This window comes from Camelus ferus, chromosome 5 (assembly GCF_009834535.1).
Source record: "Camelus ferus isolate YT-003-E chromosome 5, BCGSAC_Cfer_1.0, whole genome shotgun sequence".
NCBI lineage: Eukaryota > Metazoa > Chordata > Mammalia > Artiodactyla > Camelidae > Camelus > Camelus ferus.
The window spans coordinates 80,017,116-80,035,642 of record NC_045700.1 but is presented as its reverse complement, the minus strand read 5'-3'; the positions used below and the strand labels follow the sequence as shown (position 1 = coordinate 80,035,642).

The 18,527-nt window shown below is 43.6% G+C and overlaps 1 pseudogene; it reads right to left on the bottom strand.

Moving 5' to 3' along the window:
- Nucleotides 1-11,258: 11,258 nt before the first annotated feature.
- On the bottom strand, nt 11,259-14,997 carry LOC102510625 (annotated as a pseudogene).
- Nucleotides 14,998-18,527: the final 3,530 nt, after the last annotated feature.

The window sequence follows — 18,527 nt, the reverse complement described above, 5'->3', positions numbered from 1 at the left end:
CCCCCAAGCAGGAAGTTTAAATAGGCCTGTAGTTGGTTACAATTTTGCCATCATTGTTCTTCTGATAGTCCTGCAGCGTGGGAAGGGTTGGTAGCCCTGAGATGAAGGAGCTGAGACCTGGAGAAGGTCAGTGACTTGTTCAAGGCCCCACAGCTGGTTGGTGACTGGCCTGGGATAAGAACCAAGATCTCCTGATTCCTGGTCATAGTGTCCTGTTGACCACGACAAGACCCCCTGGGAAGAGAGTGCTGGCTTGGCCAGTGGGACTGGCAGGTGCTGGTTTCCCAGCCATAGGGATCTCAGCCTCTGGGTACTTTGAGCTCCTGGGAGTTCTGTGCAAATCTGTACCCAGAGGTTCAACTCTGCCCTCTGCCAGGAACAGCACTGGAGTTCGGTCCTAATGCAGGTTCTGATGGGAGGTTTTGCAGGATTTAGCCTGCACTTAAGGTCTGGTGTGTGGAGGAATGGGCTTTCCTATAAGCTGATTCAGGGCTGAGAGTCAGGCGGGTGTGCCTAGCTTTGTGCTTCCAACCAGAGCTGCCTACCACACCGTCACTGCAACTGGGCTGTCCAGGGGCAGCTGAGGACAGCGAGAGCCCATGGAAGGGGGACTTGGGTGAGGGCTGAATGGCATTTACACGGGGTTTCATGCCACAGAGGCACGGCATGGCTTAGATTCCTGAGAAATGGTTCCACTCAGTCTGGATGGCTTAAGGAAAAGCCTTTCCTGGAGGCAGGGGTCTAGACATAACGATTTTTAGAGATTATTTTCTACTTAAAATTTTCCTTCTTCTGACTAGTTTTGCTTTTCTGCTTAAAAATTGCCATGTTTAAATGCCTATAATATAAAACTTCGAGAAGACTACCTTCTTAAGTCACCCCTGCTACTCCCTTCCTCAGGCTTCCATCTTCCTCTTGTTTCTATTTTTTTTTTTTACCCCTTTGAACACCTGTGTGACCTTGGGGATGTCCCTTGTATTACAGGTCATAGTTACCAGAGCATGGGTTGTACCTTCCTTAGAGCTGAGTTCCAGTTTCAGCAGGTTGGCTCCAGCCAGCTGTGTGAACCTGATCACTCAACATTTCTGAACCTCAATTTATTTCCCTGTAAGATGGGGATAATGGTATCTAACTTGCCTAGTTGTGGTGAAGCTCTACGGAGGGTCTTTTAAGTTCTTAGAACATAGCGAGTCTCCATATCTGCTGGAATGGCGCAGTTGGGTGAGTGAGGAGGAGAGTTCTACAGAATTTGAGAAGACTTGATTTTAGTCCCAAAGGAACTGAGTTCTTCCAATGTGACATGTGAATCTGTGGATTAACAGATGTGGCTTTGGGACGCTTATGGTCAGTGCCTGTTCTGGAATGTGAGTTTGAGTGCCTGGGGATGATGGCATTTGACGTGGGCGTGTGGGATAAAGGAGGTATCTGAGAAGGTTCCCCAGAATCAGGAATTCAATACCATTCGAGCATCTTAGGTAGCAGGAAGCTGGAGGGCTAGTCCACTATGTGGGATGGTCTGAGAAAGCCCTGGAAGACTAGAGCATGGAATCAAGTAGCATTTGTCTTTGTAGGGGTGGAGATGGTCTTTTATGGCCCTTTAAAAGAAATTCAAGAAGGTGGGGGAGGCTAGGAGATGGAATGCTTTGAATCTCCATCTGTAGAAGATTTAATTTAGGCTGAAAGAGGCTTTGGCTAATGGCAGAGGATTCAGTAAAATTTGGGGAGGGTGGGGTGAAAGGGGAGGTAGATGGGATGATGGAATTCTACCAGCTTTTGCTTATGAGAGCACACCCACCTCAAAGAACATCTTAAAATGGCTTATTTGTTTAATTTTTTCATTGCTTTGATGTTTTAGACAGCATACCAGACTCAACTTAGCCTCAGCAAACACTTTGCTCCAGATGATCTGTGTCTCCATGTCACACCCCCTCTGAGCCCTGCTGCCCATGCAGATGGGCAATCTGAAGAGAAGCCACTTTTGAAGTGAGCACCATGGGGATCATCAGAGAGCCCCACGGGTGCAGCAAGGTCAGGGGTAGTCTGCTGGCAACACTCAGGCACCAGCTTTCTTACCCTTAGCAACATCTGGTGGCTATGACCTTCTCATAGCCTCCTGGAGGGTAGCTGCTATGGAGAGGAGGAAACCAGATGATTGGTGTCTTGCATTTGCATCCTGTGTCCCAGCATGATCTTCAGGATTTCTGTGCGACTCATCCTAAGCCATGTGAGCCTGGGATGGGCTTTTCTAGGGATAAGCAGATTGGGTGTTATTCATTTAGATTTAAGTTGTCTGAAAGTCCTGTAGGCTTTGCAATCTATTCCCCTGTGAAGGGAGATACCCTACTCTTGTGCCCAGAACTTGAAAGGGACTTTGGGTATGGTCACCTCCCTAATGTTTTCTTTCTTATCTGGTGCAACAACAAAAATTTTGGCCATCTTTGGGCTCTTGGTTGAGACTTGAACTGTGCTACTGGCACTACTAGTTCGGATGACACTGAAAGGGTTCTTGGCCCCAGGTTCTAACTGGAAAAGGCACAGGAAATTGTCCAAACCAAAGTCACCTTCCAACAGCTTATTTTCTCCCCTGGATTTTTGGCCTTTCCTTGTTACTTCCAATTCTTGCTCATTTATCTGAGCAGACTCCATGTTGTCTCTTTCCTACTCTCTTTTTTTTCTACTAACTAACAATGATTAAGGTTGATCTTATCTCACAAGTACAAAAGAAAAGGAATTCTCATACCACTCTTACCAAAGCCAAGTTCACCAAGTAAACTTGGGTATAGTTAAGAAATAAGGAAAAGAATGACAATACTCATAATATTAGGCACTCATGACTTGGTAGATATGTAGTTTTGTCCAACCTACTAGAAGGAAATTTGGCATATGTATCTAAAATTAATAAAATATTATATGGTGATTTCACCTCGAGGAATGTATTCTCAAGAAATGACCAGGCAAATTCATATAGTTGTATATGCAAGGAGGGGAGTTTATTACAGCATTGTTTATAATACCAAAATTTGGAAACACAGTAAATATTCAACAATAAGGATTTTTTGACTAGATTATGGAATATCCATATGACAGTACACTATGAAGCCAATTAAAATGGTGGTCTGGATTGCATGCTATTGATAAAATTGAGAAGAAAAAGGATCAGAAAATATGTATGATTTCACTTTTATAAAAACAAAGTACTAATAAAGACATAGAAAAAATCTGGAACTTATGCACATCTTATGGGGGAGGAAATTAAGGGGGATTTAAAGACTTTTCTGTTAAATTGAATTTTAATATTTTCTTTTCTTTTTTTCTTGAAGTATAGTTGATTTATAATGTTGTTTTACTTTCTGGTATACAGTAAAGTGTTTTAGTTCTCTCTCTCTATATATATACAAAAAATGAAAAATAATATGAAATATATATATTCTTTTTCACTTTTTTTATATTATGGTTTATTACAGGATATTGAATACATTTCCCTATGCTATATAGTAGGACGTTATTGTTTATCTATTTTATATAGATAATTGCAAACTTCTAATTTATCCCTTCCTCACCCTGATATTTTTCTACAATGAACAGATATTATTTCTTTAATAAAGAAATTGCATTATTTTAAATGGAATCAAGATGGTTAACATATACTTAAAAAGCGTTCAGGTGACATTTCCATCAGAATTTCAAGGTCTCTAACTTTCCCTTTAGACTAGATTTGCTTCTCAGGATTCTAGAAATGTTAAACACAAACAATTATTTCTTCAGCAGCATTATTGACTAGTCTTGTGCTGAATTACTAATTTTCCAATGATATTATTTTCTACCATTTTTTGTTTATGGCATTTCTACTTCATTGGGGCTGAAGGAAAGCTAAAGAGGGAATCTTAGTCCTGTTTTCATTTTTGCACAACTGTCCTTTCCAGCTGCAGCTTTGGAGAGGACACAAACATTGAAACCCCATCAGGGAGGCAGCTGTATGCATCCCAATCAGTCTGGCTGGGAGGAAGCACTCTTGGAAACTGACCCAAGGGTAGGAGCTCATTTCCTGTCCTCCCAGCCCTGCCACCCCATCTCCACTTTCTCTGGATCCCTCTGAGCCCTGTTCCTGGAGGGCTTTTGGAACTGAGTTTGGGGCACCTGTAGCTTAGTTCTCATTCCTAAAAAGGAGCTTAATTTGTTCATGAAAATGAGTCAATGTGCAGAGCCTAGAGCTGCAAGACACTTTTGCTCTGAGATCTGAAATCTGGACAGTCAAGGAAATCTTGAAGGGTGAAGGCTAAAGGCCTAAAGGATGAGGCATTTGGTTTCTGGCTTGACCCGTCTTGTTAAAAACAGGAAGATACATTGATGTGGGGTTTCTGGGCTGGTGTGAGAGTGGAGCCTGCTCCTCAGCAATCCCGGCCTCACAGCAGTGTGTAAATTCATTATCAGAGCACTTGTTAATTTCTGGGCTTAATTTAAGGCTTGGCAGGAGAAGAGGAGCAGGATGGGAAGTAAGCTGATAGGTTGGGATGAAAAATTTGAAGGATTAGGGGAAGTGAACAGGGTAGCATAAGATAAAACTAGGGTTGAGTGGCATGGACCCAACTGAGTGGCGGACCTCTAAACTGCCAAAGAAGATTGGATGGACCCCAGTGGAAGACCTGACCTTCAGTCTCCATCTGCTGAAGAAAACAGAATAAGACACTAGGAAGGAGTCCCCATCTCTAAAAATCATGAAATTCTGCAATCAATGTCCAATGGAATTTTCTCTCCTGGAGAATTTATTTTATTTTTCGGAAGGAAAGATTTGGTCCTGGCAGGGTTGGTTTGGTTGTAGCCTTGCAGAAAGGTAGAGGGATTAATGAGAAGACACGCGGGGAAGGGACACCAGTTGCCATCTTGGCTACTTGTCATCCCAACCCTCTCCTCTGCTAGGAGAATTTACCCCTGTGTGAGTCTTATGTGGGAAGCAGGGCTCTGGTCCTTCCACAGGAAGCTCAGAGAGTCAGAACCTTATTCTCCTGTGACCCTGGAGGCTAGGCAATATTGAATGCTCCTGCTGGAGCACTTTAAGTCTCTAGAGGTTTGACAGAAAGAAGCAGGGACAGTGTAGAACTCATTCTGGTGGTGGTGACCCCTAGAATCCAGGGTCTAGTGGTAATAACATAGTGCATCAGTAGTGGTGTCCCAGGGTAAGTGACACTGGTAATGGCATCCCAAGCAGATGGTTTCTGGGGGTGGAACTTGGCTGCTCTCCCTTAAAATAGGATTATCCATTCTTCCTGTTGATTCTTTGAACCATCCAATGTTATTCCATTAAATTCCTTTTCTGAGGACAAAATGAGCAAAATGACCTTTAGCTCATTTCTATTATTTGTAAACAAGAGCCTCGACTGATATATTCTTAAAGATCTTAATCTTCTCAGGAACAGAAACTTGCATTCCAAGATGAGAATATGTCATAACCTTTTCCTTCCTTCCTTTCAGGTGTCCTCCTGGGAAGGCTTGTCATTAGAGGCTCTGATTCTGTCCTATGTCCCAATTATAACGTGGGCTTTGGAAAGTCTAGGTGTTATGAGCCATGAGTTTTAGGATTCACAAGGGTTTCTTGGTAGTTGAGAGTGTCTGTCCAATGGAAATGGGCTAATCTTAAATTTCCATCACTACTAAGCAAACAGGGATTTAGAGATAGTGGCTATGTGTCATTCAGAATCCCAGACTGCACCCAGACTATAGCACAAATATGATTCAGTCAAAGAGATATATCAACTCCACCTCCTTGAATGATACCATTTTGCATTTATGCAGGTTTTTTTTTGCTTTATTTATTTATTTTTAACATTTATAATCATTTTACAATGTTGTATCAAATTCCAGTGTAGAGCACAATTTTTCAGTTATACTTGAACATATATATATTCATTGTCACATTTTTTTCACTGTGAGCTACATAAGATCTTGTATATATTTCCCTGTGCTATACAGTATAATCTTGTTTATCTATTCTACATTTTGAAATCCCAGTCTGTCCCTTCCCACCCCCTGCCCCCTTGGCAACCACAAGTTTGTATTCTATGTCTATGAGTCTGTTTCTGTTTAGTATTTATTATTTATTTATTTATTTATTTATTTATTTATTTATTTTTAGCTTTTTAAACCTCTGCTTAGTCTGCTCTCTCATTAGATCTGGGAGGGAGGTATATACAGAATAGTAGTTACTGTTAATCTCTCTGACTTCTGTTGTCTCACTGATACAGTGGGTCCAAGTGTGAGAGGCCAGGTCTTATACTTACGCTCTAGTCCTTTATCTTGTAGAACTTGAACATGGTCAATACAAAGGCATAAATGTAGTGTATCTGCCAAGGTAGAAGTCTAAGGAAAATTACCCTGGAAAAAAATTAAAGGGATGCAATATTTTGGAAGGTAGTGCCCTCAGCTCTCCTGGCTCTAGGGAAAGAGAGCATCCATGACCAAATCCACAAGGTGGCTATAACTCTTGCTTTGTTTTTCCTCCTTCCTCTCCTCCTTCCATTCGGCCTGTTCACAAACCTGTTCTGTTCTTCCTGTGCCCTTTGATGTGGTCCTCCCATTGTAGTCCCAACACCTAGAGCAATTCTTGGCAGTTTTTTATGAGACAAAATACTCGGGCTTCATTTTTCTTCCCCTTGACCCTGATGGAGGAGCAGATGAACTTGGCTTTGGGAAAGAGAGACATGGAAGGCAACATGGAGAACAGAAACAAAATCATGCCTTTGGATCACACAGGCCTCGAGTTGCTTGCCTAGATTTGTTCCTCACTCACAGTGTGATTTTAGAAAGTGACTTAGGATATAGCTGGAGCTTTTGTGGTTGCAAATGGCAGAATCCCAACTCAAAGCGCCTTCACCACCAAGTGTCTTGGATCACATTCCTGGGAAAGATGAGGTGGAGGGTGCATCAGGCATGTCTGATTTGAGAGGGTCAACACTCCCATTAGCCTGCTCCTTTCAGCTTTGCTTTGTTGTTTTTAGTAGTTTGATCTCAAAGGCATCGTTAGTGATCTGAAAGCATGTCCACTTACGTGACTCTTATAGCTGAGTCTTCTTTCAAGTGCCCCCCTGCATTCTGCTATGGTCTGTCACTTCTCTTCCATCATGAGACTATCAGGGCATTGCAAAGGACTTGGGCCCTTTGATCCTGATCCTAGAACATAAGACAGAAGGAGATGGCACTCCCTGAGATCCATCTAAACTCTTGCTACCATCTTACCTCTTTTTCTTCCCTATTTTGCACTCAAAGCATGCTGTTCCACCTGGGCCAGCTCCTGGGGACCTGACAGGAGAGCTGAACTGGATTTCTAATGTGGTGATTGGAAACAGAGATGCAGTGAGTTAGGGAAGAGGGAGGTGGCTGATTCAGGAAAAGCAGCCCATTCTGCCGGGCCAGCCTGCTGGCTGGGAAGGTATCTGAGGCTGGGATCTGGACACAAGTCTGTCTCCCATCCAGATTCCTGCAGCAGGAACAAAGTGACCTGGGCCCTGTCTCTCTAAGCCCCCTATGCAAGCGGTTTCCGTCAAGTTTTGTAATGTGAGAGCTTCTCTGGAGGCCGAGGCCTTTGTGCTTAGCTGCAAGTTGTTGAGACGCCGTTTTCAATCATTTTAGCAAGTGGATTGGCTTCCAGATTGACAGCCTTGGAAACCAGATTCCTGTGTTTGTCCCACAAACAGGTATTGCCTGTGAGCTGCAAGCAGAGGCAGAACACGGTGTCCAAGGCCAACTCCTGATTCTCTACGGTTTGGGGTGGGTGTGGGAGGGTGAGGGAACATTTGGAGAGGCCAGAAAAAATGATGCCTATAACCGAGAATTAATAATGATTCTGAAAATCCAGCCACCTGCCTTAACTTCCCCCTAAATAAAATATTTCTAAAGTTAAGTAGCTGGAAACTGGCATTCAATCAATTTCAGTTCTAACTCGTCCATCATTCTGAGGCTCCCTCCCAGGACAGAGCTGATGACAGGCAAAGAACCTGTTTATGTCCCTATTCCGACCATAAGTAACAGAGACAGGCGAGCCCAGACTCATGAGCTCAGGCTTTACCCTCCTCCCCCTTCCAGTTGTATATCTGAGAATCTGGTGAAATTGGTGCTGGAATTTCAAATAAATTATCTTATTTAATCCTTACAGCAAGAAGAAAGACAACAGTAACAAAAGTAGCTGTGGTTTACTGAATGCCTACTATGCACCAGACGCTTTACATATGTAATCTCTAATCCCCAAACAGTCTTGTGAGGGAGATATCATTATACTCATTTTATAGATGAAAGGTCTGAGCACAGAGTCTAGGGGAAGCTGTCACTTGCTCAAGTTCACATGACTCAGAAGTGTTGAGACTGAAATCCAGGCAGGCATGTTTCCACTCCAAGTCTTCTCCATGGTGCTCTGGGCAGAGTCGTGCTCTCCATCCTCCCCCAGATCCAGGACAGATGAGGACCAGGCAGGAGAGACGTGTGCTGTTCACCCAGCTCTTCCCTCCTTCACTGTACAGCTCTTGGTTGGAACCTATCATGCTGGTCTCCTGTGTGGCTGGGAGAGGGAATGGATTAATTTGTCTCCCAGACCAAGAAAGGTGAAGGTGTTTGGGAAGAGGGATGGCATGGCAGGAACCAGGGTGGAGATGAGAGGGGAGACATTTGCTATGTTGGTCCCGAGAACTGTTGACAGACGTTCTCAGGGTGAGGAGTGTGGTCAGCTTGTCCTTCCTGTTTTCCCAAAGATGATGGAGGCCTGGTCTAGGGAACTATCTTTAAAAACAAAATTTACAGGCATTATAAGTTTCTGATTTCCCTGGCGAAGACTAGTCAACAAGGGCCCAGGCAGATCCACCTATATCTCTGGGTTATAAGAGCATTTTAGAATTGCTCAGCTGTCCTTCTAACCAAGATCAGTGGTTCGGGTGTTCCCCAGAGAACTAGGGGGAAATCTCCACCCAAAGGCCTGAGATAGCTGAGAGGAGTCAGAGCCCTGGGAAGAAATGTGAAGCCATTAAGCAGAAAAACATCCTGGGCCAGGAGCTCAGAGACAGCTATGTGAAACATCTGCAGATCTAGAACCTGGGACTAGCCCCATACGAGGAGACAAATCCTTCAGTGCTTGCTGGTGGGTCACAGCGGCAGACTCTCCCCTACCCAGCCCTGCCTGCTCCTTTTCCCACTCTCTCCCCTGCATTCTGCTTCATGTCCAGTGCTACTTCCCAATGCACCAACCTGAGATGACCACCGTCCCCTTAAGTAGTGGTGACAGGGAGAATAGATCAGGGACAGTCAAAACAAAAATAATGTTCCCCAGAGGGTAGATTCCATACCAGGCACCACGCAAAGTGCTTTACCTACCTTAACAAGAATGTCCATTTTACCAAGATCCAGAGAGGTTAAGTGACTTGCTCAAGGTCACACAGCTAGGAACAGAGTCAGAATGCAGATCCAGCCCTGACAGACTCCAGGACCTACAGCAGAGAGGACAGAGTAGAAGCAGTCTTTCTGGTCATAAATACCAATATCTCTACTCAGTCATCCCCATGCCCGGTGTGATCCACAGGATTTCGAGTACTGGGTGCTGTTAGCTCCAGATGGGGACGCTAAAGCATAGAGAAGTTGTGTGAAGTATCTACAGTCTCAAGCAGGTCAACAGAATGAAACAAGATGTGGGTGGTCCATTAATTTATTACGTCTTTGCAAAAACTGCCAAGAGATCCAATTGATTGCATGAAAAATATCGACTCAGGGAAACACATTAGTCAAACTGATAAGGACGTGTTTTTCTAGTGAGCCAAGTGTGAGAAATGAGGGTGGGTGGTGTCTCCGAATGCTGGCCAGGGTGATGCTCATATTCTTAGTATTACAGATTCCAGAGCTGAGAGAGATCTGGGAGGTCAGATCGTCTAATCCCCCACTGCATCCCTGGCCAGCGGTCACCCAGCTCCAGTCCGGGGACACACAGTGACAGGGAGCTCACATTTCCAGGGCCTGTGAATTCTGCTTCTGGACATTCTGACTTCTAGGATATTGGGTCAACAGAAGTACAACTTTGATAGTCTCAGCCTGAGGTCCTATGAGTGCAAATGAGGTCCCCATCAGAGCCAGAGACTTTACATTGTTATATTGGGATCCTTTTGGAATGCCAATGTTTGAAATAGTTCAATTCTAATTCTAATCGAAATAGTTCAATTCTAATTTCAATGTTTGAAACAGTTCAATTCTAATTTTGGCTAAAATCCTCTTTTATACAGTGAAGATGTTTTTGCCTTCTAGCAGCTTCTGTCTATTGTCCCCATTCGTTTGTCTTCCACTGTGCTGAGCAAATCTAATGCCTGGTCTATGTGACAGGCCTTCAGCTACTTGAGGACAATGATCGCGTCTTTTTGGAATCTTCTGTCCAGTCTGGCTTAGCAAGAATGCCATGTCTGTTGGGGAGACTTCATCTGGAGTCCTGCATTGAGAAGTGGACCCCGACGAGAGAAGGACATAGGAAAAAAAAAAAAAAAAAAGAAGAGAAGGGGGAGGTGACTCAACAAGGGACCGGCAGAGACTACCACACCATGTTTCAGTCCCAGAAGAGGACAACCCTGGATCCACCTTTCTTCACTGTGCATCGCCATGTCACTATTGAGCAAAGTAACTCCTTCCCATCAGGGAGTCTGGAGTGAAGTGATGCTGCCTCAGAAAGTTCTCCATGGAGTTATTGGTATGTTTTTAAATAAATAGTTTCTATTTTTTGGCTCCAAAGTGGATTTAGCATCTCCTAGGAGCATCAACTTAGTCTGGATTCAGTGTGGAGGCTTAGAGGGAGGAAAAGTCTTGGAAGAAACACCCCAGACTCATGGGGGAAAAGAACCAAAAACAAAAATCAGAGGAGTGTAATCTACCCAAAGCACAGGGGAGTTGGCACTGTGTGCAATTCTGGTGCTCAATCAAGGTTAAAACATAACCCAAACATTGGCGAGTCCAAGGGCCAACTCCCTACATTTCTGGAATGGTCTCACTGAGAATTAGAAATACATTTTATTGACCAGAATTCCTTTTAGTCTTTACCACCCAGGCTGCCTCATCTGTTCTTACTGGACAAGACCAACTCCATTCTGAGCGCAGCAATGTTGTCTGAGCACAGATGGAGACCCCCTTTCCTCCCCCTCTAGACCTCTTTTCAGGGGAGGACCCCTTGTTGATTTGGAAGAAATATTTTAAGTCACTATGGGTGGAGGGTGACACCCAAGGGTATGCTCAAGTAACAAAAGATGTCTTCAGAACTCCTGCATGTGTGATGTGGAGGGGAATTTGTGTTGTTCCTGAGAGGGGAGAGAAGAGAGAGGAGAGAAAAGAGTAGAAAGAGGTGAGGGGCAGGCAGTACATGGGAGAGACCTAGGGGACAATCCTGACTCCTGAAATGCTTAATGTAAGCTATAAAAATCACCAAATGGCTGGTGGGAATGGACTTAGGGGTGAGTAAACTAGAGTAAGGCTGAATGTTGTGCATAATCTCAAGGAGCAGAAGCAAGAGACTGTGGCAGGGATGCAGGAACTAAAGGTCTAAGTCTGAGTTACATTTGTTTCTTTGTTTATTTCACCTGCGGGACTTGAACTCCTTCCACTAGGGGCTGCACCTTTGCATTTCTAGTACCCAGGACACTGCCTGAAACATAGAAGGCCCTCAGTCTATGTTGTTTAAAGGAAAGAAGGATGGAAAGATAGGAAGTAAAATCTTCTAATTTCACAAGTAATAAAGGGTGAAAGATAATTGAGAATGTCTCAGAAACTTCAAAGTCTCAGTACTGATTTCTTGTAAAGTCTTCTGATTCATTCAAAGGAAAATGGAATCCATTACACTTTTCTTAAAACGTTGTCTCCCTTATCTTGACACTGGCTCTTCTTTAAGTCTAGCCTAGATGCACCTGCTCCTTGAAGCCTCTTCTATGCCCCTAACTGGACATCATGGTACATGATCTAGAATCACAAGAAAATTAGAATTGAGAAGGGATGTTAGAAGTCACTTGCAGATAGTCTGATTCCTGGACTTTTCTTATGTCACTTAATACTTTCTATCTTACTTTGTTTGTTTTATAAAATGTCTTTTACTTTAAAATGAAGTCTCTCTGGGCCTGTCAACATAGATGTGTGTTCCACACATGAATAAACCTAAGTTGAAAGCATGAAACATGATTGGCATAATGTTAGTGCTGGAAAGTGCTTTGCAAATGTTTTACAAGAAATAGATATTACTATTTCAAACCACAATGGCTTCCTGGTGAATGAAAGACCTTTTTGTTCACTTCAGCCCCTCGAGTTAGGATATGCAAAGTAAAGTTGGAGTCTAGCTTTGGAGTAGGAGTTGGAAGAAGCCCAATTGGCATTCCAGTAGGAGGGGTGAAGGGCAGTCTGGGAGGGAGCAGAAGAGGTGAGATGGAGGAGGTGATGCAAAAATGGACTAGAGAGATGATGAGAGTTGGGGGTGAGGGGTGACACGGCCAGGGAGAGCATGCGGTGGCAACATTTGAGAGTCAAAGTGGGGCATGTCCATGTTCTCGTGATGTAACCCTGCCCCCACCTCCATTTCCTACAAACCTTAAGCTGGACTTTTGAGCAAAGTGGACACTTTCCCCAGGAATTCACAGAACTCTTGAGGAGGGTGGTGATCTTCAACAAGGCATAGAATAGAGATTTGAAGAATCCTATCTAGAACTTAAGAGCAGGGAGACCTCAGCAGATATCTAGGTTATACAAGATGATTTAATGTCATGGAAATCTGTGTATATACAAACAAATGTTTCTTCCCTTACATCATCACCTAGAAACCCACATATTTTCATACTGGAGACAGAGATCAAAATTGTATGTAAATAGTCAAATCTCAGCTGTAAAGTATAAAGTATCAGTTGAGTACCTTTCATATAGTTTTTGTCTTTCTGTGATATAAATTTGGATGGTGTCATTGTTACACAAGAGAAGATCATCTCCAATGTAATGTCGGGACAGTTGGGAAAAAAGATGGTGTTAGTGATACACGATCCCAGCAGTATCCCGCAGGAAAGTCTGATGAAAAGTTTTCACATGTCATTACACATCTGAAGAAGAATTGGCATGTGGCATATCCACAAACCAATCCTGAGCCAGGAGTATACTGATATCAGGGGCTGTGACACTTCAAAGGCCATAGAAGAGGGTTACTGCTATGATAAGCTGTGAAGAAAACCCTACCCAGATGGCTTTGTTTCTGGAAAGACCTTGCTGGAAGATGAAATTGCTCTGGGTCTTCTCCATGATCAGATATGCCACTTGCTAGCTCATAATGCCAATGGGAGCAGCTGTGTAGCTGTACATCCTAGGTGTTTCTTTTGACACCTTGCCCATTCTTGCCTGTAGAAATCTTACTAGTCATTCATGCTGTCATTCCCCCATTGTGCCGGAGGTTAATGAAAGTGCTGGGCTTAAATCTTCCCCAAGTGTACATGGTGACATAAACAACAAAAGATCCCCCGGGGCTTGCATGAGGCCAATCTGCCAACAGGACTACATGGCAGGTGACTTGTTCATCAGTCTGTCCATCTTCTTATGGCGAGGCTTCTGATTCATCATGTCACTTTAAGCTTTTCCATAAGATAGAGAAATGAGGGAATTATGTCTGTTCCCAAGTTGATGAACAAGATGGTAATGATACCAGTGAGCAGGGAGAGCCCAACAACAATGTAAATCAAAAAAAGAAGGCAAAAGCATGGCAATGATCTGGGTCAAAGTATAAGCAATAATCTTTAGGTTGTCAAAGATTAAGCAACGTTCCTCCACCCTGTTACTAGAGATGTAAAGATGTCACTGTCATTCAGTAAGACTGTGTGGCCTGCATCTGTGGCTGCATTAGAATCTGATATCGTCATGTCAATCTCAGTATCTGCCTTCTTTAGTGCTGGAGAAGCCTTAACTCCATCCTCTGTTGTAGCAACGACCGCATCCTGTTTCTGATGGCCCACCTGAATGATCGGTCCTTCTGGGGAGATGTTGGAGTAAAGGAGGTTTCTGAGTGGTTGGTTAAGAGCTCATCCAGGTGCTCCTGATATGTGACCTTCAGCTCCATACAGGTCACCACCGCGGCTTTAGCCTATTTGTGAACTTGCCCCATCTCAGTGTTGAGGCATTTTTAAATGTCTTCTACCGTCTGTCTCACTGTTGGCTGAAATGACACCTACATTCCCCGGCAATAATGTTGGCTGTGAAGGGATGGTCACCTTTGACCATGACAATCTTGACCCTATCACTGTGGCATTTGGTAAATATATCAAGTACAGTGGATCAAAGGGGATCAATCCTTGACAAGAGCCCACAAAGCAGAGTTGGAGGTAGGGGAGGTCATGGTATCTGTCAAATGAGTGGCTTCTGGGAACCTGACTGCTGGCAGGTAGAGATGACCGAAACCCAGAATGTGGCTTCCCCAGGCCCTCAGCTTCATGTACATGGCATGGAAGGCCTTAGCTGTGCCCTTGACCAGAGGCTGCTCAGGAACATTGATAATGATGGTGTTACACTTCTTGATGATTTTCTTGGGGGCCCTTTCATCATCGTGAGGAAGCATTTGTCAGTGGGGTCAGCCATCTCATATATGGGGAGTTGAAATTTGTTGGTAGAATCAAAAGGGATTTCAGGCACTGTGCAGTCTCAGTTCCTAATTTCTATCACATCACCCAGAATGACCTCTGAGAATTTCCAAGAGCAGTTTCTACCATAATTTTCTCCATGATGGAAACACTTTCCTGTCCTGGTTTGAACTAAATTTGGTTATACAGTGTTATTATCTTGAACAAGGAGGCTCAGGTTCCAGAGCTTCAGGCAAAGGGTTGGTTTTTCTGTTTTTCATGGGTCAGCCATATAGATCTGATTTTCATACCACACACAGATTCTATTGTAAGTCCCAAGGTCAGTCCCATCAGGGCAAATGGTAGGGGTAGAACTGAGGTCTCCACTGCTTCCAGGACTGGGCAGTTCTTGACCATTCATTTTTCTGTCATTAGTGGAGTGACAATGACATTGACCAAGAAGCCCTCAGGTTCATGGGCCATAGAGGCAGCAATGAGGAAGGTGGAGGAGTCCAGGACATACTTCATAGACACGGTGATAATAAAGAAAAGAATGCTGGTGAAACAGCCACTTCTGCCACAACGCAAAGTGCTCAGTCTCAGTGGCAATGGGTGTCTTCCCATTTCCCACTCTCAAAGCCAGTGAGGCCATCTGTCCAATGATGGCGCCATTGCCTGTGTTGGTGACTGTGCCAGTTGCCATGCCTTTTAAATAGGTTGTGGAAGAGAAGCCAGTGTTCTTTGTTTCAATAGGATTGCCATGAGTCAAGTCATGAGAGCAGAAGTGGGGCTCAGACTTACCAGTGAGAGATAAGTTATCTACTCTTCCTCCATGAGAAGCCAGCCACCTGATAGCTGTAGAAATTTGGTCTCCACCCTTAATCTCCACTGTACCCCTGACCATCAGCTGCTCTTCAGAGATTGTGTTCTCCCTTGCATCCCAGATGACAAGAACTTGGAGAGGAATAATTTACTGAATCAGAACATGATGTTGGTGCTTTTCACCTATTGGAAATAATCAAAGATTACCCTAACTGGAGAAAGAATAGAATGCAAATACATACTGTCTAGGGATACCGACATCATTGGAATACTGAATTCCAAATGCAACTCACCACAGAACAACTTCTGTCCACAGAAGGACAAAGTAACTCCAATATCAACTACTGAGAAATTTGATAATCTCTGATATTTCTTTGCAAAGCCTGAGGGTGCTAAGTCTGTCCTGAGCCAGCATCTCTGCTGCTGTTATGCTGGAGAGAATCATATAATTCAGACCATAGTTCTCCTTCAATTCCTTATTGCTCAATTTCTGATTGTCCAGGTGAATTCTTTCTTGGGCTCCTCTTTCTAATGATTTTTAATGAGTTCCAAGCAGTTGTACATAGAATCCTGGCCTGACCACCCACTTGGGTGTTTTCTTTATGTCTTCAGTTCCACTGTGCTTCACAGGTCTTGTCTTGTCCACAATGCTGATGACATGAGTGCTTGTGGAATGAAGTTGGTCACAGAAGTGCACAGTTCCAAGGTGAGAGCCATAATAAGGGCCTGGAACTCAGGGGTCCAGCTGCAGGAGTTTGAGGTGGGGAAGCTGAAGGGTCAGTTTCAGCCTGGACCTTCAGTTGGCATCTGGAAGATCAGTAGGTTCAGTGCCTGCTCTTGGTTTCTATCTTACTTCTGTTTATTTTTAATCTGCTCTACCAGGCTGAAAGCCACCTGAGGGCAGAGCCTGTGTTTTTTTCATTATTGTATTCTTATAACATGGGAATTCAAAATAGATATTTGTTGAACAAGCTCACAATTTGGGGTCTGTGGGTTTGTGGCAACCACTTGACAAAGTAATGTAGCCAACTGACTGGAAGACAGAAAGTCTGGACGAATGGGTTTCGTCAAGTGAGGAACTTGAACCAGGTCAGCAACAGGAGTCCTGTAAATCCTTGCAGGAAATAAGGTACATTAATCAATCTAAGCCTCAGTCTCTGCCTCTGTAAAGCCAGGGTGAAAATAGGGGAAATGTGGTATTTAACTCTTGGGGTTGTGAGAATTAAATGAGACAACACATATAGAGCACTTAGAACTATTCCTGATACTTAGTAAGCACTCAGATTTAGTTGTTAATATTAATATTACAGTAAGTGATTGTAATAAAAAAGTCACGTCTCAGAGAGACTGTAGAAGCAGAAACTCTATTTCGTTCTATTTGTCAGCCACTAACTGCCCATGTCACAGGAGGAACTGTGGAGAACAAACAGCAGCTCAACTTACTATAATTTACTAATCCCAAGATGATCAGCCACCAGCATCATCATCATTGTTCCTGCAGATGGGATGCTCATTAAAGCGCATAATAATATTATTGACTTTGGAAGGTTTATATAGTGGTCTTTCAGCCATCTCCTTCTTTTTCTTTTTCTTTCTTTATTTTATTTTAATGGAAGTACTGGGGATGGAAGCAAGCTAAGCATGTGCTCTACCACTGAGCTATTACCCTCCCCACTCAGCCATCTTCTTAAAATAAATAAATATATGCATCACTCTTTATGGAACTCTTTGAAGGAAGGGGACATATCTCATTTGTTTCATCATCTTGCATATCTAGCACAGTGCAAGACACACAGGAAGTGCTAAATATATTTCTGAATGAATGAGTGAATCCTATTCTAGGAAGGCATTATTTGGAACATTGGTTCAAGATAATCCAGAATCACTGGCGATTTAGTAGCAATGGAATTGAAAACCTCAAAGCTTCCTTAGAGACCTTTCCATATGTGGGAGTTCTCATTATATGATGGTGTGTCTGTCACCAACAGCTTTTACCCACTGAAACCAATTCCAGATTTGGATCTAGTAGGTGACTCTACAGGAAAGAGAGAGTTAAACAGCAGACTTGCCCTAATTAAAGGTCATTCAATCTAGGCTTTGGAAGAATACAGTCTGATATAACTCTCATTAACTTCATCAACAATGCCATGATCAATTTGAAGAGTTGAGCTGATGTGGCTTATCAGGGGATCTTAGCTGCTATGACACCATGGCCTGGCTTGAAGCCCTCAGCCAAAGCTAAGCGTTGGGTGGGTGGCTTGGCTCTCTCAACAGCCTGCCTGGCCCACTCTGGTGGTATGTGTCAGGGTAGCAAGAATGCATTGCCTAAGCTAGGAATGTAGACTGTCTCTGAGGGCTGGAGGAGAAAAGGAATGGAGGGAGGGAGCTCTGATTATGGTGGTGGAACAAGAGAACAGGTTGTCCAGAAGGACATGGTAGCAGTCCTTGAATCCAGCATCCTTGCTGTCATCCACAGTTACTCACAGTTAATGACTACGATTATTGTTCTGGGGCAGGGAAAGAGTGGAGCCAAACCAGGATCAAATGACAGGGCACATTCCATATCTAGTGTGCATAGGTGTAAACTTGACCTTGGGATAATGTAGGTGTGGCTGGGATTGCTATGACTCTAAGGGAAGCCCCTACTCTTAATCTTGGAAAGAGGTCTCTCTACTCATTCCAAGGATACCTTCAGAGCCTATTTTCTCATAGGGGCACATCCTGATTTAATGGTTGGAAGGACACTACAAGTCCTGTCTTCTCCCCATCCTAACCTTTCCCCATGCAGGCAAAAAAGGACCACTGATAATCCCATTCCTGTTCCTTTGCTGATTGCTGATTAATTTTATCATATGGAACATTTTTAATAAGAACAGTTTCATCTCACTGCTTTGGAATTTGGGCTTGAAAGGCAGAGACTTAGGACTTTGAAATGTTTTGTAGAGAAGACATTGCTGTATGGGGCTCCTCTTTTACCAAGCACCTTTCCCACTGGAGGGGACTAAACCCTCTCTAAAGTGACTCATCCCACGGGTGACAAAGTGGCTGTGATCTAAGTCTCTGGTGCAGTCAGCTTGATTGTATGAATAATATGTTACTTTCTCTCTTTGCTCAGCCATCCTAATAATC